General features: G+C 42.5%; 1 long non-coding RNA gene across 2 annotated transcripts in view; it reads right to left on the bottom strand.

Moving 5' to 3' along the window:
• Positions 1–2,134: 2,134 nt before the first annotated feature.
• The window catches only part of LOC143764449 (uncharacterized), a 57,744-nt gene continuing 36,328 nt past the window's right edge, over positions 2,135–23,550 (bottom strand). For both annotated transcript variants that reach the window (XR_013213197.1, XR_013213198.1), the window contains exon 3: positions 2,135–2,397. This is a non-coding gene — a long non-coding RNA (uncharacterized LOC143764449). The remainder of the gene's footprint in view (positions 2,398–23,550) is intronic.

The following is a 23,550-nucleotide window of genomic DNA, read 5'->3' as shown; positions in this document are numbered from 1 at the left end:
GGGTATCGGAAAATGGCGCAATTTTTTTTCACCACTTAGGTCAGTGTTCCCCAACTCCGGTCCTCAAGAGCCACCAACAGGTCATGTTTGCAGGATTTCCTTAGTATTGCACAGGTGATAATTGCATCACCTGGACAGGCAAGCATTCAATCACCTGTGCAATACTAAGGAAATCCTGAAAACATGACCTGTTGGTGGCTTTTGAGGACCGGAGTTGGGGAACACTGACTTAGGTGAAAAAGAACCTAGACATCTTTGGCTTCTATGAACTCGTAATGACCTGAAGAATCATAATGGCAGTTTTAGCATTTAGTGTACCTAGTAGAAAAAGCCAAACAAAGAACAAGTGTGGGATTGCACTTTTTTTGCAATTTCACCGTACTTGGAATTTTTTTCCCGTTTTCTAGTACAAGAAATCATAAAACCAATGGTGTTGTTGAAAAGTACAACTCGTCCCGCAAAAAATAAGCCCTAACATGGCCATAAAAAAGTTATGGCTCTGGGAAGGAGGGGAGCGAAAAATGAAAAAAGCTCCGATCATGAAGGGGTTAAATAGAAACGTAATCCTTGGCTGCTCTTTTAGCTCGATTAACGAATCCCCATGCTCAGTTGGTTATTATACGCTACCCGGGGTTGGTTTCTCACCCGATATAAGCCTGTTGCTGGACGGAGCTTATATCTAACAAGGAACTGATGGCAGCATACCGTACTGTGTTAGAGAGGAACTCTGACAGTGACAGCCAGGAGGTTTACATATATATATATCCCTCCTCAATGTGAGCTCCTCAATAACTCGAATCTATAAGGGAAGCCTCTCTGGCGACTATTTGCCCTCGATGCAGTTTCCTGACTGACCTACGGTAAGTGGTGGCGCCAGAGTGCCGATCCCTGCTGGGTCATTCTCTCCCCTCCTCAGAAGTGAGTAAAGGCGACACACCCCTCCCCCTGTAGGATCGATCACAGCAGGATAAAAAATAGATTAGATAATATGACTATTTGTTATATAAATAAACAAATTGAACAGGGCAGTGTATTTGTAACAAAAAATGTGTAAAGCAAAGCGAGGTATACAATGGTTACTTATCTCTGGGTCTGTTGTACATACATCACATAGGAGACATTGGAGCTGCATATATTATATAGTAGACACTTGGACTGGGCATATACATTACATAGGAGACACTGTGGCTAGTGCATATACATCACATAGGAGATACTGGGACTGGTGTATATACATCACATACTAAACTCTGGGACTGGAGAATATACATTGCATAAGACACTGGGGTTGGAGGATATAGATTACATAGGAAACACTAGGGCTGGTGTATAGCCATCACATAGAAGACACTTGCACTGGTATATATACACAGCACACAGGAGATAATGAGTCTGCTAATTTCATCAGACAGATGGGAGTACAAAGATCATTAACTCCACCCACAAGAAAAGTCCTGATGCTGGCGCTGGCCAGAATCAGGACGTAATGCTTCGCTGCATGTGCTGCAGCGATCAGTACCAAAAGCTGTGGGCATCTATGCAGTGTAACTGACGGCTCCTTTATCTGAAATTACACCGAATATATAACTTCAGTCAAAGGAGCCATCAGTCAAGTAGGAGGCGGCAGCTCTGGGTGGGGAATAGAGCTGGAGTGGCAGATGTATCAGATCTACCATAGCCCTTCAGCCTCATTTGCATTTAAAATTCCAACACTGATTTCTCAGTAACGCAGGAACGGATTGGCCATGTAAAGGTATTGCTGGAGTTGTCTTTGAAAGAGCTACATCTACATGCACATACACAGTTGTGTGAAAAAAGTGTTTGCCCCCTTCCTGGTTTCCTATTCTTTTGCATGTTGGTCAAACTTAAATGTTTCAGATCACCAAACAAATTTAAACATTAAGAAAAGATAACACAATTAAACACAAAATGAAGTATTTAAATGAAACGGATCCCCCCTTTAAAACGAATTAACCCTCCGTCAGGGGCAATATGTTTCATAACGAGTTTAGGGGCATTGCGCCTGTCCGGCACAGGCTAGAAAATTGGCTATATTTTCCTTTTTAAAAAATTTCAATGCTCTAAAAGTGATCAGTTACCTTAATAGGAATGTAATAAATGCGAATACATATAATCAGGTGTAAAAAAAATGTTTAATAACCAGAAAAGTAATATGTTTCTATGTCTTGAGCATCCTCCTCACTCTCTCCATCTTGATCTGTATCAGACACATCTGGACATTCTTCCACATCATCTTCTGAAGCAATGTCACTTTCTTCCCCTAAATCTTCTTGCTGTAAGGGGTCTGTCTCATCATCAATCAGTATATTTTGCACTTGCTCAACATGAAGGGCATTGGACAAGTCAAATATTCTCCTCGCCATTTCAGAAGAAAAGCTGAAGCAAGAGAGAGAATGTGTTAGGGCGCAATGTGCCTGAGAAGCACAATCTTATTTCTAACAAAACCTTTTATGACAAATCCACAAATTTAGCACTAGCTATTCATAAAACAAGCTAAAAAAACAATTGGGATGAATAAAAACAGCAAATTCTGATCGTCAAATGTGTGACGCGTTCAGGGGCAATGAGCCTGAGAAGCCAAAACACTGATATCTGATCTCCTGCAGCTCTGCAGCACAAGAGGCTTCTCAGGTTTCACACAGCCTTTAACCCCTTCACCCCCAAGGGTGGTTTGCACGTTAATGACCGGGCCAATTTTTACAATTCTGACCACTGTCCCTTTATGAGGTTATAACTCTGGAACGCTTCAACGGATCTTGGCGATTCTGACATTGTTTTCTCGTGACATATTGTACTTCATGATAGTGGTAACATTTCTTCGGTATAACTTGCATTTATTTGTGAAAAAAATGAATATTTGGCGAAAATTTTGAAAATTTCGCAATTTTCCAACTTTGAATTTTTATGCCCTTAAATCACAGACATATGTCACGCAAAATATTTAATAAGTAACATTTCCCACATGTCTACTTGGAACCAAAATTTTTTTTTGTGACGGAGTTATAAAGGTTAAAAGTTGACCAGCAATTTCTCATTTTTACAACACCATTTATTTTTAGGGACCACATCTCATTTGAAGTCATTTTGAGGGGTCTATATGATAGAAAATACCCAAGTGTGACACCATTCTAAAAACTGCACCCCTCAAGGTACTCAAAACCACTTTCAAGAAGTTTATTAACCCTTCAGGTGTTTCACAGGAATTTTTGGAATGTTTAAATAAAAATGAACATTTAACTTTTTTTCACACAAAATTTATTTCAGCTCCAATTTGTTTTATTTTACCAAGGGTAACAGGAGAAAATAGACCCCAAAATTTGTTGTACAATTTGTCCTGAGTACGCTGATACCCCATATGTGGGGGTAAACCACTGTTTGGGCGCATGGCAGAGCTCGGAAGGAAAGGAGCGCCATTTGACTTTTCAATGCAAAATTGACTGGAATTGAGATGGGACGCAATGTTGCATTTGGAGAGCCCTTGATGTGCCTAAACATTGAAACCCCTCACAAGTGACACCATTTTGGAAAGTAGACCCCCTAAGGAACTTATCTAGATGTGTGGTGAGCACTTTGACCCAACAAGTGCTTCACAGAAGTTTATAATGCAGAGCCATAAAAATAAAAAATCATATTTTTTCACAAAAATGATCTTTTCGCCCCCAATTTTCTATTTTCCCAAGGGTAAGAGAAGAAGTTGGACCCCAAAAATTGTTGTGCAATTTGTCCTGAGTACGCTGATACCCCATATGTGGGTGTAAACCATTGTTTGGGCGCAGGGCAGAGCTCGGAAGGGAAGGAGTGCCATTTGACTTTTCAATGCAAAATTGACTGGAATTGAGATGGGACGCCATGTTGCGTTTGGAGAGCCCCTGATGTGCCTAAACATTGAAACCCCCCACAAGTGACACCATTTTAGAAAGTAGACCCCTTAAGGAACTTATCTAGATGTGTGTTGAGCACTTTGACCTAACAAGTGCTTCACAGAAGTTTATAATGCAGAGCCGTAAAAATAAAAAATCATATTTTTTCACAAAAATGATCTTTTCGCCCCCATTTTTTTATTTCCCCAAGGGTAAGAGAAGAAATTAGACTACAAAAGTTGTTGTGCAATTTGTCCTGAGTACGACGATACCCCATATGTGGGGGTAAACCACTGTTTGGGCGCATAGCAGAGCTCGGAAGGGAAGGAGCGCTATTTTACTTTTCAATGCAAAATTGACTGGAATTAAGACGGGATGCCATGTTGCGTTTGGAGAGCCCTTGATGTGCCTAAACATTAAAAACCCCCACAAGTGACACCATTTTGGAAAGTAGACCCCCTAAGGAACTTATCTAGATATGTTTTGAGAGCTTTGAACCCCCAAGTGTTTCACTACAGTTTATAACGCAGAGCCGTGAAAATAAAAATTCTTTTTTTTTTCACAAAAATGATTTTTTAGCCCCCAGTTTTGTATTTTCACAAGGGTATCAGGATAAATTGGACCCCAAAAGTTGTTGTCCAATTTGTCCTGAGTATGCTGATACCCCATAAGTGGGGGGGAACCACTGTTTGGGCGCATGACAGAGCTTGGAAGGGAAAGAGCGCCATTTGGAATGCAGACTTAAATGGATTGGTCTGCAGACGTCACGTTGCATTTGCAGAGCCCCTGATGTACCCAAACAGTACAAACCCCCCACAAGTGACCCCATATTGGAAACTAGACCCCCCAAGGAACTTATCTAGATGTGTTGTGAGAACTTTGAACCCCCAAGTGTTTCACTACAGTTTATAACGCAGAGCCGTGAAAATAAAAATTCTTTTTTTTTTTCACAAAAATGATTTTTTAGCCCCTAGTTTTGTATTTTCAGAAGGGTATCAGGATAAATTGGACGCCAAAAGTTGTTGTCCAATTTGTACTGAGTACGCTGATACCCCATATGTGGGGGGGAACCACTGTTTGGGCGCATGACAGAGCTCGGAAGGGAAGGAGCGCCATTTGGAATGCAGACTTAAATGGATTGGTCTGCAGGCGTCACGTTGCATTTGCAGAGCCCCTGATGTACCCAAACAGTACAAACCCCCCACAAGTGACCCCATATCGGAAACTAGACCCCCCAAGGAACTTATCTAGATGTGTTGTGAGAACTTTGAACCCCCAAGTGTTTCACTACAGTTTACAACGCAGAGCCGTGAAAATAAAAAATCCTTTTTTTCCCACAAAACTTATTTTTTGGCCCCCAGTTTTGTATTTTCCCAAGGGTAGCAGGAGAAATTGGACCCCAAAAGATAATGTCCAATTTGTCCTGAGTACGCTGATACCCCATATGTTGGGGTAAACCCCTGTTTGGGCACACGGGAGAGCTCTGAAGGGAAGGAGCACTGTTTTCCTTTTTCAACGCAGAATTGGCTGGAATTCAGATCGGATGCCATGTCCCGTTTGGAGAGCCCCTGATGTGCCTAACCAGTGGAAACCCCCCAATTATAACTGAAACCCTAATCCAAACACACCCCTTACCCTAATCCCAACAGTAACCCTAACCACTCCTCTAACCCAGACACACCCAACCCTATTCCCAACCGTAAATGTAATCCAAACCCTAGCGCTATCTTTAGCCCCAACCCTAACTGTAGCCCCAACCCTAGCCCCAACCCTAGCCCTAACCCTAGCAATAACCCTAGCCCTATCACTAGCCCTAACACTAGCCGTAACACTAGCCCTAACCCTAACCCTAGCCCTAACCCTAGCCCCAACCCTAGCCCCAACCCTAGCCCTAACCCTAGCCCCAACCCTAGCCCTAACCCCAACCCTAGCCCTAACCCTAGCCCCAACCCTAGCCCTAACCCTAGCCCTAACCCTAGCCCCAACCCTAACCCTAACCCTAGCCCTAACCCTAGCCCCAACCCTAGCCCTAACCCTACCCCTAGCCCTAACCCTAGCCCTAACCCTTGCCCTCACCCTAACCCTAACTCTAGTCCTAACTCTAGCCCTAACCCTAACCCTAATGGGAAAATGGAAATAAATACATTTTTTTATTTTTTTATTTTTCCCTAACTAAGGGGGTGATGAAGGGGGGTTTGATTTACTTTTATAGCGGGTTTTTTAGCGGATTTTTATGATTGGCAGCCGTCACACACTGAAAGACGCTTTTCATTGCAAAAAATATTTTTTGCGTTACCACATTTTGAGAGCTATAATTTTTCCATATTTGAGTCCAGAGTCATGTGAGATTTTTTTTTTTGTGGGACGAGTTGACGTTTTTATTGGTAACATTTTCGGACACGTGACATTTTTTGATCGCTTTTTATTCCGATTTTTGTGAGGCAGAGTGATCAAAAACCAGCTATTCATGAATTTCTTTTGGGGGAGGCGTTTATACCGTTCCGCGTTTGGCAAAATTGATAAAGCAGTTTTATTCGTCGGGTCAGTACGATTACAGCGATATCTCATTTATATCATTTTTTTTATGTTTTGGCGCTTTTATACGATAAAAACTATTTTATAGAAAAAATAATTATTTTGGTATCGCGTTATTCTCAGGACTATAACTTTTTTATTTTTTTGCTGATGATGCTGTATGGCGGCTCGTTTTTTGCGGGACAAGATGACGTTTTCAGCGGTACCATTTATATCAGTCTTTTTGATCCCGTGTTATTCCACTTTTTGTTCGGCGGTATGATAATAAAGCGTTGTTTTTTGTTTTTTTTTCTTACGTTGTTTACTGAAGGGGTTAACTAGTGGGGCAGTTTTATAGGTTGGGTCGTTACGGACGCGGCGATACTAAATATGTGTACTTTTATTGTTTTTTTTTATTATTTAGCTAAAGAAATGTATTTATGGGAATAATAAATATATATTTTTTTTTATTTATTTAGGATTTTTTTTTTTTACACACGTGGAGAATTTTTTTTTAACTTTTTTACTTTGTCCCAGGGGGGGACATTACAGATGTGCAGGGCTGCAGGCTTACCAGCGCCTGCTCTGAGCAGGCACTCGGTAAGCCACCTCCCTCCCTGCAGGACCCGGATGCCGCGGCCATCTTGGATCCGGGACCTGCGGCGAGGAGGGAGGTAGGAGACCCTCGGAGCAACGCGATCACATCGCGTTGCTCTGGGGGTCTCAGGGAAGCCCGCAGGGAGCCCCCTCCCTGCGCGATGCTTCCCTATACCGCCGGTACACCGCGATCATGTTTGATCGTGGTGTGCCGGGGGTTAATGTGCCGGGGGCGGTCCGTGACCGCTCCTGGCACATAGTGCCGGATGTCAGCTGCGATATGCAGCTGACACCCGGCCGCGATCGGCCATGCTCCCCCCGTGAGCGCGGCCGATCGCGTATGACGTACTATCCCGTCGGTGGTCATACGGGCCCACCCCACCTCGACGGGATAGTACGTCAGATGTCAGAAAGGGGTTAAAGTAAGGAAGGTACTGGGAGGATGGTGTTTCCCAGACAAACCACTGAAAATAGAGAAATGAAACTAAGTGAGCTGCGCCAGTCAGATCAGTTGCCCCTGACGGAGGGTTAACTGTACATGTTTGGAAAGCGGAGTTCAAATTCAGCAGCCACAGGCAAGCCTGATTACTGCCACACGTGTTCTCAATCAAGAAATCACTTAAATAGGACCTGCCAAAGAGAGTGAAGTAGGCTAAAAGCTCCTCAAAATCTAGTCATCATGCCACAATTAAATAAATTCTGCAACAAATGAGAAACAAAGTAATTGAGATCTATCAGTCGAGAAAAGGTCATAAAGCCATTTCTCAAGCTTTGGGACTCCAGTGAGAGCCATTATCCACAAATGGCGAAAACATGGATCAGTGGTGAACCTTCCCAGGAGAGGCCAGCCAACCAAAATTACCCCAAGAGCGCAGCGACGACTCATCCAACAGGCCACAAAAGACCCCACAATAACATCCAAAGAACTGCAGGCCTCACTTAAAGGGAACATGTCAGCATTTTTGTCCGCTATAGATACGGCCACTGCATTTCAGGGCTTATCTACAGCATTCCATAATGCCGCATCTTATATCGGCCAAAACTGCAGACAGGTTTGCTTTAAGGTTAGTGTTCATGTCTCCACCATAAGAAAGAGACTGGGCAAAAATGGCCTGCATGGCAGAGTTCCAAGACGAAAACCACTGCTGAGCAATAAGAACATAAAGGCTCATCTCAGTTTTGCCAAAAAGCATCTTAATGATCCCCAAGACTTTTGGGAGAATACTCTGTGGACTGACAAGACTTAAGTTGAACTTTTTGGAAGGTGTATGTCCCATTACATCTGGTGTAAAAGTAGCAGTGTTTCAGAAAAGGAACATCATACCAATAGTAAAATTATGCAAGCAAGGGAGGGGAAATTGGAAAAGTCAGCTCAAAGTGGTTTCCAGGCACTCTTTGGAGTATGGAGCCACCCTAGTCAGGGATGTGTCCAAATGAAGCCAAGCATAAGAAAAAGTCAACTCCAGCTTGATAGAAGTTAAAACTTCACCTTTATTGTAAGTCTTCTTTTAAAAACAGTTATACCGCCGATAACTTAAAGAATAATCAAATGCACGGGCTCTGTGGTGTGGTGGTGGCGGGCTGTGCTCCGGGACAGTGGCAGCGGCTCTCTGTGCTCCGTGGGGGCTCCGCTTGCATTTCGTCAAAGCACGGAGGCCCCCGCACATCCGTTGCTGCCATGTTGCGGTGGCCTCCGGGAACATGGGCTCTGGAAAGATGGCCACCAGGGGCAGTGCATGCTCAGATTCAAATCTCGGCAACGAGATGTCATCCCGAGATCTCGGGACGAGATCTGAATCTGAGCATGCGCCGTTGTCGGCCCAGCAGCCATGTTCCCAGAGGCCATGTTCTGGGCTTTGACGAAATGCCGGCCGAGCACACCACCACAACCACACCACAGAGCCCCGCCGCACCGCCACAGCCGCGGTATTTGCAAGTACAGTTCAGAGCAAAAGTTTGGACACACCTTCTCATTTAAATATTTTTCTGAATTTTCATGACTATGAAAATTGGTGCCTTCAGAGTGAATTTACAAACTATGAATTAACACATGTGGAATTATATACTTTAAAAAGTGTGAAACAACAGAAAATATGTCTTATATTCTAGGTTCTTCAAAGTAGCCACCTTTTGCTTTGATGACTGCTTTGCACACTCTTGGCATTCTCTTGATGAGCTTCAAGAGGTAGTCCCTGGAAATGGTCTTCCAACAATCTTGAAGGAATTCCCAGAGATGCTTAGCACTTGTTGGCCCTTTTACCTTCACTCTGCGGTCCATCTCACCCCAAACCATCTCGATTGGGTTCAGGTCTGGTGACTGTGGAGGCCAGGTCATCTGGCATAGCACCCCATCCGTTGGTTTGATATAAGTGCATGTTTTTATTTTTCTTTCTTCAATATATATGTTCAGACCAAATTCTATGCATTTCGGAAATCTGTCGGTTTCCTTCTTCAGGGATGGTCCTTGTTGCATAGCGTCATAAAAGAAATGAAAAACCTATTTTTGAGCTAATAGATGAGATTGAAGACAGCCCCAAACCCGTAGAAATATCTGGAGACGACTTCTCTATACACCCCACATTGGACAATGAAGTGTCACCTTTACCCCTATGTAGACCAAAAGAGACATCTTTACAAAATCTACCCTCTTGTAGATCTAGAGAGACATCTCTACAACATTTAGCCTCCTGTAGACAAAAAGAGACACCACATACTTTATCTAATAGTGACGGTCCACCATCAGCTCAATTAATACAAAATTAAATTCTAAAACAACAGATAGTGCTCCTATGCCTACTTTTACACAAAATAGATTTGAAGCACTAGAGGTCTTAACTGAATCTCCAACAACTACCCATGAAAGATTAGTCACAAACAACTCAGAAAAAACGAGAGAAAAATCACCATTAAATCTCTCTCCTAATCATTCTCAAAAAAGAAGAAAGTCAATTAATTCATCGTTTTTTCAGTTAGGCCCAAGAAGAAACGCTCCAGGGGCGGGAAAATCACACAAAAAAAGAACTTCAAAAAGTAAATACTGAAGGACAAACCATCTTTAATTTACGCAAATATACGCTAAAAAACAATGAAGGAATGCTACTAAGTAAAGGTCTAAAATATGCCCCTGCTACAAAATTTAACAAATTTCAAGTCTTCATTGGCATAAAACAATTTATGAGAAAACTTTCGATTAAAAAGTATTATATCAAAAAAAGTTCTATTGAAGACCGACAACTACCAACACTCATTCAAGACCACCATCAATAACAATTCAACCACATGAATCCACGTAGTAAATCTACTTTTCATCCATTAAAAGAGTATTTGGAAGTGTTTGATTCCTTCCAGAAAAACGTACTTGACGACTTGAAAAAAGTTAGTGATAAAAAGGCACTAATATTAGATACAATCTCACTAACCAGGAAAGAAAAGCTATACAGCAATTATACAATCATAGTATCATAATACGCCCCGCTGATAAAGGTGGTGGCATTGTGATCTTGAGCTATGCTCAATATAATCAAGAGGCATTACGGTTAATGGGGGATACCAAAACATCAAAAATTAAATGGTGATCCCTCAGCAACATTTATAAAGGAAATAAGAAATCGAGTTACTAAAGGACTAAAAGATGGTTTTAAATAAACAAGAACATGATTTTATCAACTCCCCACACCCTAAAACAGAAATGTTTTATTATTTGCCTAAAATCCACAAAGACCTTAAAAAAAAAACAGGCAGACCTATAATTTCTGTTATAAAATGCCTTACTTCCAATCTATCTCGGTACGTAGACTGCCATCTACAAGATTTTGTACCAGAACTTTCAGCCTACTTAAAAGACCGTAAACATGTTCTTCAACTTTTGAACAACATACAATGGCAAGATCACTACATCCTAGAAACTCTGGATATCACATCCCTATACACTACTGATGCAGCAGGATACTTCTTAAACAAAACTAAAAATATTCTCCACCACGCAAGTGGATTTTATGAAAGAGTATATGTTGCTTATACTAACACATAACTCATATAAATACGTAGCAGACTACTTCACCCAAAAATAGGGGACTGCCATGGGGACCAAATTTGTGCCCAGCTACGCCAATCTAAATATGGGTAGATGGGAAGACATTCACATCTAGCCCGATGGTGAGCTGCGCCTGAATCTGGTCCTCTGGCAGCATTTATCTAGTAGTCAAAAATCACTATCAGCATTTCTAGTTGATATTAATAAAAATGTATTTTATTTACATTTTACTTCTACGACTAGTTTGGAGAAAATACATTTCCTTGATCTGAACATATATAGGGTGGTCCAAAAGTAGGTGAACAGAAAAAAAATAACATTTATTTTGATTTATTATTATTTATTTAGAATTTTTATTCTGTTAAACCAGAGAGTTATGTGACACAAAATAGTTAATAAATAACATTTCCCACATGTCTACTTTACATCAGTACAATTTTGGAAACAAATTTTTTTAGGTTAGGAAGTTATAAGGGTTAAAAGTTGACCAGCAACTTCTCATTTTTACAACAACATTTACAAAACCATTTTTTTAGGGACACTGTTATGGACCTGGTGGTTAGGTGCACCTGGAATGACCTGATGGTTAAACTAGAAGACAGGACGAGCTCTGGGAAGTGGGAACTCTGCTGACCGCAAATCCTAATCCTATAACACACACACTAGAAATAGCTGTGGAGCGTACCTAACTCTCCCTAGACGCCTCTTCACAGCCTAAGAGCTAACTACCCCTAAAGATAGGAAAATAAGCCTTACCTTGCCTCAGAGAAAATTCCCCAAAGGTAAAGGCAGCCCCCCACATATATTAACTGTGAGTTAAAAGGAAAGTCACAAACACAGGGATGAAACAGTTTTCAGCAAAGGAGGCCAGACTTACTAGATAGACTGAGGATAGGAAAGAGATCTATGTGGTCAGCACAAAAAACTACAAAAAGCCACGCAGAGTGTGCAAAAAGACCCCCGCACTGACTCACGGTGCGGAGGTGCCACTCTGCAACCCAGAGCTTCCAGCTAGCAAGGCAATATCATGTTAGCAAGCTGGACTAGAACTTAGCAAGTACTAAGAAATATATTCAGTACACATGAACAACAAATGAACTAAGCAGGGACTTAGCTTCTGCTGGAGTAGACAGGTCATCAGAAAGATCCGAGAGAGATCTGAACCAGTGCTAATACATTGACAGCTGGCATGGAGTAACGATCTGAGTGGAGTTAAATAGAGAAGCCAACCCAGCCGCAAAAGGGGCAGCTGAGGAAGCAACTTCAGAACCAGCAGTTCCACTCACAGCCACCAGAGGGAGTCCATGGACAGAACTCGCCGAAGTATCATTCATGACCACAGGAGGGAGTTCAAGAACGGAATTCACAACAGGACACCTCATATTTGAAGTCAATTTAAGGGTTCTTTATGGCTGAAAATACCCAAAAGTGACACCATTCTATAAACTGCACCCCTTAAGGTGCTCAAAACCACATTCAAGAAGTTTATTAACCCTTCAGGTGTTTCACAGCAGCAGATGCAACATTGAAGAAAAAAATGAACATTTAACTTTTTAGTCACAAAAATGATCTTTTAGCAACAATTTTTTTATTTTCCAAAGGGTAAAAGGAGAAAGTGGACCACAAAAGTTGTTGTCCAGTTTGTCCTGAGTACTCCAATACCCCATATATAGGGGTAAACCACTGTTTGGGTGCATGGCAGAGCTCGTAAGATAAGTAGTGACGTTTTGGAATGCAGATTTTGATGGAATGGTCTGCGGGCATCATGTTGCGTTTGCAAAGCCCCTGATGTACCTAAACAGTAGAAACCCCCCACAAGTGACCCCATTTTGGAAACTAGACCCCCCAAGAACTTATCTAGATGTGTGGTGAGAACTTTGAACCCCAAAAAACATGTTTGATAAATCTCCCCTGTTGTGAATTCTGCTCTTGGGCTCCCTCCGGTGGTTGTTGGTGGTAGTGCAGTTGTCTTGGGGTTGTAATCCGGGCAGGTGTGTCTGCTGATTGCAGCTCTATTAGGTATTTTGGTGTGCAGGCTCCATGAGTCCATGCCAGTTGTCCATTGTACTTGGAGGGATTGCATCTCTCTCTGGCTCCTCATGCCCTGCTGCCAATTCAGCTAAGATAAGTGTCTGGTTTTTTGTCTCTGTGCACACATGCAGTGTGCTTTGCAATTCAGTGCAATTCATTGTGTTTTTGCCCAGCTTAGACTTTGTTTGGATTTTTCAGTCATGCTGGATTCTCAGGAGATGCAGATATACTTTCTATGTCTTTAGTTAGATGTAGAATATTTGTATTATCTGCTGTGGATATTTTTAGGATTTTAATACTGACCGCTTAGAATTCTGTCCTATCCTTTTCTATTTAGCTAGAAGTGCCTCTTTTGCTAAATCCTGTTTTTCTGCCTGCGTGTGTTTTTCCTCTTATACTCACAGTCAATATTTGTGGGGGGCTGCCTATCCTTTGGGGTTCTGCTCTGAGGCAAGATAGAATTCCCATTTCCATCTATAGGGGTATTTAGTCCTCCGGCTGTGTCAAGGTGTCTAGGACGTGTTAGGTACATCCCACGGCTACTTCTAGTTGCGGTGTTAGTTTAGGGTTTGCGGTCAGTACAGGTACCACCTACTCCTGAGAAAGTCTCTCATGCGGCCCCAAGGTCACCGGATCATAACAGTACAACTGGCCAACAATGAGTTAAATGCATCTCAGAAGAAGGGAAGAAAGAGACATTTTTTTTCTGTAGCCTGCTTTGTCTTTTCTTCCCTCTTTTCCTCTGGGTGACTGAGGAGTCTTGTGCTAGCATGGATGTTCAGGGATTGGTTTCTCGTATAGACTAGCTTGCTGCTAATGTACAGGGTATTTCTGATTATATTGTTCAGGCTCCGCTTTCAGAACCTAGGATTCCTACTCCTGATTTGTTTTTTTGGGGACAGGTCCAAATTTTTGAGTTTTAAAAACAATTGTAAACTGTTTTTTGATCTGAAGCCTCGTTCCTCTGGTGATCCCATTCAGCAGGTTAAAATTGTCATCTCCCTGCTGCCTGGTGACCCTCAGGATTGGGCATTTTCCCTGGAATCTGGGAACCCGGCCTTGCTTAATGTAGATGCCTTTTTTCAGGCTCTAGGATTATTATATGATGAACCAAATTCTGTGGATCAAGCGGAGAAGACCTTGTTGGCCCTGTCTCAGGGTCAAGAAGCGGCAGAATTGTATTGTCAGAAATTTAGAAAATGGACTGTGCTGACTAAATGGAATGAGGATGCTTTGGCGGCAATTTTCAGAAAGGGTCTTTCTGAATCTGTTAAAGATGTTATGGTGGGGTTTCCCACGCCTGTTGGTCTGAGTGATTCTATGTCTCTGGCCATTCAGATTGATCGGCGCTTGCGGGAGAGCTGAACTGTGCGCGCTGTGGTGTTGTCCTCAGAGCAGATGCCTGAGCCTATGCAGTGTGATAGGATTCTGTCTAGAACGGAACAACAAGGATTCAGACGTCAGAATAGGTTGTGTTTTTATTGTGGCGATGCTTCTCATGTCATTTCAGTCTGCCCAAAGCGTACAAAGAGAATCGCTAGTTCAGAACTGTACAACCTAAATTTCTGTTATCTGTGACCTTGATCTGCTCATTGTCGTCATTTTCTGTCATGGCGTTTGTGGATTCAGGCGCCGCTTTGAACTTAATGGACTTTGAATTTGCCAGGCGTTGTGGTTTCCCCTTGCAGTCTTTGCAGAACCCTATTCCTTTAAGGGGCATTGATGCTACACCTTTGGCTAAAAATAAACCCCAGTTTTGGACACAGGTGACCATGTGCATGGCGCCAGCCCATCAGGAAGATTGTCGTTTTCTGGTGTTGCATAATTTGCATGATGCTATTGTGCTGGGTTTTCCATGGTTGCAGATACATAATCCTGTGTTGGATTGGAAGTCTATGTCTGTGACTAGTTGGGGTTGTCAGGGGGTTCATAATGACGTTCCTGTGATGTCAATCTCCTCTTCCTCCTCTTCTGAAGTTCCAGAGTTTTTGTCTGATTTTCAGGATGTATTCGATGAGCCCAAGTCCAGTTCCCTTCCACCGCATAGGGACTGTGATTGTGCTATTGACTTGATTCCAGGCTGTAAGTTTCCTAAGGGCCGACTTTTCAACCTGTCTGTGCCGGAAAATACCGCCATGCGGAGTTATGTTAAGGAGTCTTTGGAGAAAGGGCATATTTGGCCATCTTCTTCACCATTGGGAGCGGGATTTTTTTTTGTTGCCAAGAAGGATGGCTCCTTGAGACCCTGTATTGATTATCGCCTCTTGAATAAGATCACGGTCAAGTTTCAATACCCTTTACCTTTGCTTTCCGATTTGTTTGCCAGGATTAAGGGGGCTAGTTGGTTTACTAAAATTGACCTTCGGGGGACATATAATCTTGTTCGTATTAAGCAGGGTGACGAATGGAAAACTGCGTTTAATACGCCAGAAGGCCATTTTGAATACCTTGTGATGCCATTCGGGCTCTCTAATGCTCCATCTGTTTTTCAGTCCTTCATGCATGATATCTTCCGGAATTATCTTGATAAATTTATGATTGTATATTTGGATGACATCTTAATTTTTTCCGATGATTGGGAGTCTCATGTGAAACAGGTCAGGATGGTATTTCAGATCCTTCGTGATAATGCTTTGTTTGTGAAGGGGTCTAAGTGTCTCTTTGGAGTGCAGAAGGTTTCTTTTTTGGGCTTTATTTTTTCTCCCTCATCTATAGAGATGGATCCGGTTAAGGTTCAGGCCATTCATGATTGGATTCAACCCACATCTGTGAAGAGCCTTCAGAAATTTTTGGGCTTTGCTAATTTTTATCGCCGTTTCATTGCTAACTTTTCCAGTGTGGTTAAACCTCTGACCGATTTGACGAAGAAAGGCGCTGATGTAACGAATTGGTCCCCTGTGGCTGTCTCTGCCTTTCAGGAGCTTAAACGCCGATTTACTTCTGCCCCGGTGTTGCATCAGCCAGATGTTTCTCTTCCGTTTCAGGTTGAGGTTGACGCTTCTGAGATTGGGGCAGGGGCCGTTTTGTCTCAGAGGAATTCTGATGGTTCCTTGATGAAACCGTGTGCCTTCTTTTCCCGTAAGTTTTCGCCTGCTGAGCGTAATTATGATGTCGGCAATCGGGAGTTGTTGGCTATGAAGTGGGCGTTTGAGGAATGGCGACATTAGCTTGAGGGAGCCAAGCACCGTATTGTGGTCTTGACCGATCATAAAAATCTGATTCACCTCGAATCTGCCAAGTGGCTGAATCCTAGACAGGCTCGATGGTCCCTGTTTTTCTCCCGTTTTGATTTTGTGGTCTCGTATCGTCCGGGTTCTAAGAATGTTAAGGCTGATGCCCTCTCTAGGAGTTTTTTGCCTGATTCTCCTGAGGTATTTGAGCCGGTCGGCATTCTGAAGGAAGGGGTGGTCCTTTCTGCCATTTCCCCTGATTTGCGACGGGTTCTGCAGGAATTTCAGGCTGACAAACCAGACCGCTGTCCTGTGGGGAAACTGTTTGTTCCTGATAGATGGACTAGTAGAGTGATTTCTGAGGTTCACTGTTCTGTGTTGGCTGGTCATCCTGGTATTTTTGGTACCAGAGATTTGGTTGGTAGGTCCTTTTGGTGGCCTTCTTTGTCGCGTGATGTGCGTTCTTTTGTGCAGTCCTGTGGGACTTGCGTGCGGGCCAAGCCTTGTTGTTCCCGTGCTAGTGGGTTGCTTTTGCCTTTGCCGGTCCCTGAGAGGCCCTGGACACATATTTCTATGGATTTTATTTCAGATCTTCCGGTTTCCCAGAGGATGTCGGTTATCTGGGTGGTTTGTGACCGGTTTTCTAAGATGGTTCATTTGGTGCCTTTGCCTAAATTGCCTTCCTCTTCTGATTTGGTTCCGGTGTTTTTTCAGCATGTGGTTCGTTTGCATGGTATTCTGGAGAATATTGTGTCCGACAGAAGTTCCCAGTTTGTTTCTAGGTTTTGGCAGGCCTTTTGTGCTAGGCTGGGCATTGATTTGTCTTTTTCTTCCGCATTTCATCCTCAGACAAATGGCCAGACCGAGCGAACTAATCAGACTTTGGAAACTTATTTGAGATGCTTTGTGTCTGCTGATCAGGATGATTGGGTGGCTTTCTTGCCATTGGCCGAGTTTGCCCTTAATAATCGGGCTAGTTCGGCTACCTTGGTTTCGCCCTTCTTTTGTAATTTTGGTTTTCATCCTCGTTTTTCTTCGGGGCAAGTTGAACCTTCTGATTGTCCTGGTGTGGATTCTGTGGTTGACAGGTTGCAGCAGATTTGGGCTCATGTGGTGGACAATTTGGTGTTGTCTCAGGAAGAGGCTCAGCGTTTTGCTAACCGTCGTCGGTGTGTTGGTTCCCGGCTTCGAGTTGGGGATTTGGTCTGGTTGTCTTCCCGTCATGTTCCTATGAAGGTTTCTTCCCCTAAGTTTAAGCCTCGGTTTATTGGTCCTTATAGGATTTCTGAGATTATCAATCCGGTATCTTTTCGTTTCGCCCTTCCGGCCTCTTTTGCCATCCATAATGTTTTCCATAGATCTTTATTGCGGAAATATGTGGTGCCCGTTGTTCCCTCGGTTGATCCTCCTGCTCCTGTGTTGGTTGATGGGGAGTTGGAGTATGTGGTTGAGAAGATTTTGGATTCTCGCTTTTCGAGGCGGAGGCTTCAGAACCTTGTCAAATGGAAGGGTTATGGCCAGGAGGATAATTCTTGGGATTTTGCCTCTGATGTCCATGCTGCTGATTTGGTCCGTGCCTTTCATCTGGCTCGTCCTGATCGGCCTGGGGGCTCTGGTGAGGGTTCGGTGACCCCTCTTCAGGGGGGTACTGTTGTGAATTCTGCTCTTGGGCTCCCTCCGGTGGTTGTTGGTGGTAGTGCAGTTGTCTTGGGGTTGTAATCCGGGCAGGTGTTTCTGCTGATTGCAGCTCTATTGGGTATTTAGGTGTGCAGGATCCATGAGTCCATGCCAGTTGTCCATTGTACTTGGAGGGATTGCATCTCTCTCTGGCTCCTCATGCCCTGCTGCCAATTCAGCTAAGATAAGTGTCTGTTTTTTTGTCTCTGTGCACACATGCAGTGTGCTTTGCAATTCAGTGCAATTCATTGTGTTTTTGTCCAGCTTAGACTTTGTTTGGATTTTTCAGTCATGCTAGATTCTCAGGAGATGCAGATATACTTTCTATGTCTTTAGTTAGATGTAGAATATTTGTATTATCTGCTGTGGATATTTTTAGGATTTTAATACTGACCGCTTAGAATTCTGTCCTATCCTTTTCTATTTAGCTAGAAGTGCCTCTTTTGCTAAATCCTGTTTTTCTGCCTGCGTGTGTTTTTCCTCTTATACTCACAGTCAATATTTGTGGGGGGCTGCCTATCCTTTGGGGTTCTGCTCTGAGGCAAGATAGAATTCCCATTTCCATCTATAGGGGTATTTAGTCCTCCGGCTGTGTCGAGGTGTCTAGGACGTGTTAGGTACATCCCACGGCTACTTCTAGTTGCGGTGTTAGTTTAGGGTTTGCGGTCAGTACAGGTACCACCTACTCCTGAGAAAGTCTCTCATGCGGCTCCAAGGTCACCGGATCATAACACTCCCCCTTCATAACCCTATTACACATATTGTCCACCTACTTTTGGACCACCCTGTATATTGAAGACAGAAAAATAAAAACATGCACTTATATCAAACCAATGGATTCCAATAGCTACATATCCATGAACAGTTGCTATTTACCTAGCTGGCTAATTAATGTTCCCCGTAGCCAGTTTATGAGGGCTCACATAAATTGTTCTAGCCCAAAAATGCTTGACAAGAGAGCCAATGCCCTCACAACTAAATTTTTAGATGAAGGTTATAACTATAATCTTATTTTGGAAGCTAAAAATAATGTAAAACTGATCCCTAGATCTGAGCTTCTTTCTAACAATAGAAAAATAGACCAAACAATAGATGACAAGGATATCAAGGTCCCCATTATTACCCAATACAATGCTAATGTTCACATAGTAAAGAATATTGTTAAAAAACATTGGGATATCCTAAAAGATGATAAAACCATTGGGGAAAAGTTATCAAACCACCCTTGATTTATTTCTAAAAAGGTCATTAATTTGGGGAATACAGTATAATCGCCCCATCAATACGAGAACCTTATATACAAAAACAACAGCGATATTACAAACAATATCTGAAAGGTTTTTTTCCTTTGCAAGATGTAAGATGTAAGATGTAAATGCAAGATGTGCAAAACTTTAAATATAAAGAAAAAGTCCGTGATTAATTAGGGTATATGCACACATTATAAACATATTGACCGTAAAGTTATTAAACTATACTCAGTCACGAAGTGTTTAATAAAAAAAGAAACCTTTATTCACATATAAACAATACAAACCATTAAAATCAGTGCCTCAAAATCAGAACAAACTTTCATAGCAAGGTAAGCGAAGGGAGCCACAGGTATTCAGATACAATTATCCAGGATTGCTGCTATTTATCAAAATTTCATTAATCACTAGGTAAAAATTTCCTTGTAGCAAATACCAGACTTCTCAAATGACACCGCAAAATTGCTGCTACATATGTATTCATAGATATTCATAAAGGGTACATAATCATTAAATAACCCTGAACATTTCATATGGTATATGCTCCAAGTTTTAAAGTGACAGTGCAAAAATATCCCTATAGGGTCAATGAATGGCAATACAAAAATAGTACCTATTGGGTCAAATCCCATACAGGTTTAACAATAATTTGTGAGTAATCAAAAACTAAATTATTAATCCAGAAAGAGGTATGCCCACATCCCGAGACCAAACCCCACCACTAGATAATCAGAGTGGGACCACCAAGTATTGCACATTTATCCGCGTATCACTACCACAAATTGCGTCTCTAGAACACAGGGCAAAAACCCCAACATCAAATTCCATTAAACAAGACCACAAAACATTGCACCTTCCATCAAGCTCATAAATGTCACGCCTGACACGTAACAGAAAACTGTAAGCAATCCACTAGGTACATATTACCTGGATGAATCCGCTGCTCCCCTGCCTCGTGGCACGCTAAACCTTGATTACCCCGACCCGTGTTTCGCATCTGCTTCCTCTGGGGGGCATGTCTGAGGTCAAGCATAGTAGGATATTTGAAGTCCGATCTAACCAATCGGTTTCCTTAAACGGGGATATCCTAGGCACGTCATGCGGAAACAACATCCACTTATTCACCAATAAAGCTAGCCCTGGCGCGTCACCCGGAGGGCGCCCCCCTTGATCACCATAGCCACTCCCAACTGCCGTGCATCATACACGGCCGAGCCGTCAGCCACACGGGGCGGAGATCCGCCACCTCAACAGGAGTTTAAACGTCAAAATGTCAAATGCCTTTTTGCTACTATGGCCGGGGGTTAGTGAGAGCGAAGAATACGCCTAGAAATGCCTTACTTTATAAGAACAATCCAAGGACGACTAAGGACAACAAGGATCAGGTACGACTGATCACGGGTTACCACAGCAAATGGTTTGAATTTAGGCAGATTGTGGAAAAACACTGGGCCGTTTTACATACTGATCCAGTTCTGAAGCAAATCCTACCCCCGAAGCCGGCCATAGTAGCAAAAAGGTCAAGGAATATCCGTGACATTTTGGTACATAGCCATTATGAGCCAATTAAGGAAAAAGGCTGTGGTAATGATCTGATGGGTTTCTTTCCGCGTGGCCGCTGCAAGGCTTGCGCCAATTGTGTTAGAACTAAGAAGTTTGCTAATTTTGATGGGTCCGAAACCTTCGAAATTAGGAAATTTATCTCATGCACATCCAAGGGGGTGATTTACCATTCTACCTGCCCATGTGGAAAGGTATACATCGGCCTCACCACTAGGGAATTAAGGGTTCGTGTCCGGGAACACGTCTTGGATATCGAGAGAGACAAAATGGTAGATGATATCTCGAGTCTTAAGACAATCCCGAGGCACTACAAAAAATTCCATGACTGTAACCCCTGTTTTATGAGCGTGAAGGGTATAGACCTTGTGAGTATGGGCCCCAGAGGAGGAGATCTGGGGAAAACTTTGGCTCAGATTGAGAGCCGATGGATCTATCGGCTAGGTACCCTGGCCCCGCAGGGATTAAATGAGAATTTGGGTCTTGGATCCTTTTTGTGATGATGTTGGGCTTACTTCTAGGGTACTTGTGTGTATATATACAGTTAGGTCCATATATATTTGGACAGAGACAACATTTTTCTAATTTTGGTTATAGACATTACCACAATGAATTTTAAACAAAACAATTCAGATGCAGTTGATGTTCAGACTTTCAGCTTTCATTTGAGGGTATCCACCTTAAAATTGGATGAAGGGTTTAGGAGTTTCAGCTCCTTAAAATGTACCACCCTGTTTTTAAAGGGACCAAAAGTAGTTCTAGTACTTGGTTGAAAACCCTTTGTTGGCAATGACTGCCTGAAGTCTTGAACTCATGGACATCACCAGACGCTGTGTTTCCTCCTTTTTGATGCTCTGCCAGGCCTTCACTGCGGTGGTTTTCAGTTGCTGTTTGTTTGTGGGCCTTTCTGTCTGAAGTTTAGTCTTTAACAAGTGAAATGCATGCTCAATTGGGTTGAGATCAGGTGACTGACTTTGCCATTCAAGAATATTCCACTTCTTTGCTTTAATAAACTCCTGGGTTGCTTTGGCTTTATGTTTTGGGTCATTGTCCTTCTGTAGTATGAAATGACGACCTATCAGTATGGCTGCATTTGGCTGGATCTGAGCACACAGTATGTCTCCGAATACCTCAGAATTCATTTGGCTGCTTCTGTCCTGTGTCACATCATCAATAAACACTAGTGACCCAGTGCCACTGGCAGTCATGCATGCCCAAGCCATCACACTGCCTCCGCCGTGTTTTACAGATGATGTGGTATGCTTTGGATCATGAGCTGTACCACACCTTCCCCATACTTTTCTCTTTCCATCATTCTGGTAGAGGTTGATCTTGGTTTCATCTGTCCAAAGAATGTTCTTCCAGAACTGTGCTGGCTTTTTTAGATGTTTTTTAGCAAAGTGCAATCTAGCCTTTATATTCTTGATGCTTATGAGTGGCTTGCACCGTGCAGTGAACCCTCTATATTTACTTTCATGCAGTCTTCTCTTTATGGTAGATTTGGATATTGATACGCCTACCTCCTGGAGAGTGTTGGTCACTTAGTTGGCTGTTGTGAAGGGGTTTCTCTTCACCATGGAGATTATTCTGCGATCATCCACCACTGTTGTCTTCAGTGGGCGCCCAGATTTTTTTGCATTGATGAGTTCACCAGTGCTTTCTTTCTTTCTCACGATGGACCAAACTGTAGATTTTGCCACTCCTAATATTGTAGCAATTTCTCGGATGGGTTTTTTCCTGTTTTCGCAGCTTAAGGATGGCTTGTTTCACCTGCATGGAGAGCTCCTTTGACCACATGTTTACTTCACAGCAAAACCTTCCAAATGCAAGCACCACACCTCAAATCAACTCCAGGCCTTTTATCTGCTTAATTGAGAATGACATAGCGAAGGGATTGCCCACACCTGTCCATGAAATAGCCTTGGAGTCAATTGTCCAATTACTTTTGGTCCCTTTAAAAACAGGGTGGCACATGTTAAGGAGCTGAAACTCCTAAACCCTTCATCCAATTTTAATGTGGATACCCTCAAATGAAAGCTGAAAGTCTGAACTTCAACTGCATCTGAATTGTTATGTTTAAAATTCATTGTGGTAATGTCTATAACCAAAATTAGAAAAATGTTGTCACTGTCCAAATATATATGGACCTAACTGTATATATATATATATATATATATATATATATATATATATATATATATATATATATATATAGGTGGTTGTGTGGTCGGTCGTTTTAAAGGTTTTACTTTGTGTCTTGGGTGCAGGTTTTTTTCAGGGCTTTAGATTGTTTTTAATTTTTCTTTATTATTCCTCAGGTTCTCATACTTGCATTTTGGGGTTGTATACACCAAGGAACCATCAACCAGGGGATGCGATTCGGAGACAATATTAGGAGGCTGTCATCCGTCAAGTGGTGTCTTCTACTCTATTACTTTGAATGAAGTTGTCATCAGTCAAGTGACGTCTCCCAGTCTACTACTTCAAACAAAAGATATAATGGATTTTTTGCTATCTATAATTGTGGATGAATCTGTGCATTAAGAAATAATTAGCCACTGGGCACTGGTCCATATTGGACAAATTGAATTGAATATATAAGGGATTCGTTTGACTTAGAATGGCGGACTGAGTTGCGTGAGAGGGAACCATCAGATATTGGTCCGAACCTTGCTGGACAATGCATGCCATCTTGGCCTAAGGACTACTCCCAAATAAGCAATGGACTTAGTTCTATCACTCCTTTGCGTAAGAATCGGATGTTTGTTCTATGCGGTCGGTGGGGGCTGTTTTTTGGCGATTAGCCACTACGGTGTTAGCCCCGCACATCCGCTTGT

This window comes from Ranitomeya variabilis, chromosome 4 (genome assembly GCF_051348905.1).
Source record: "Ranitomeya variabilis isolate aRanVar5 chromosome 4, aRanVar5.hap1, whole genome shotgun sequence".
NCBI lineage: Eukaryota > Metazoa > Chordata > Amphibia > Anura > Dendrobatidae > Ranitomeya > Ranitomeya variabilis.
The sequence above is the reverse complement of the archived record's forward strand: the minus strand, read 5'-3'. Positions and strand labels throughout refer to the sequence as shown.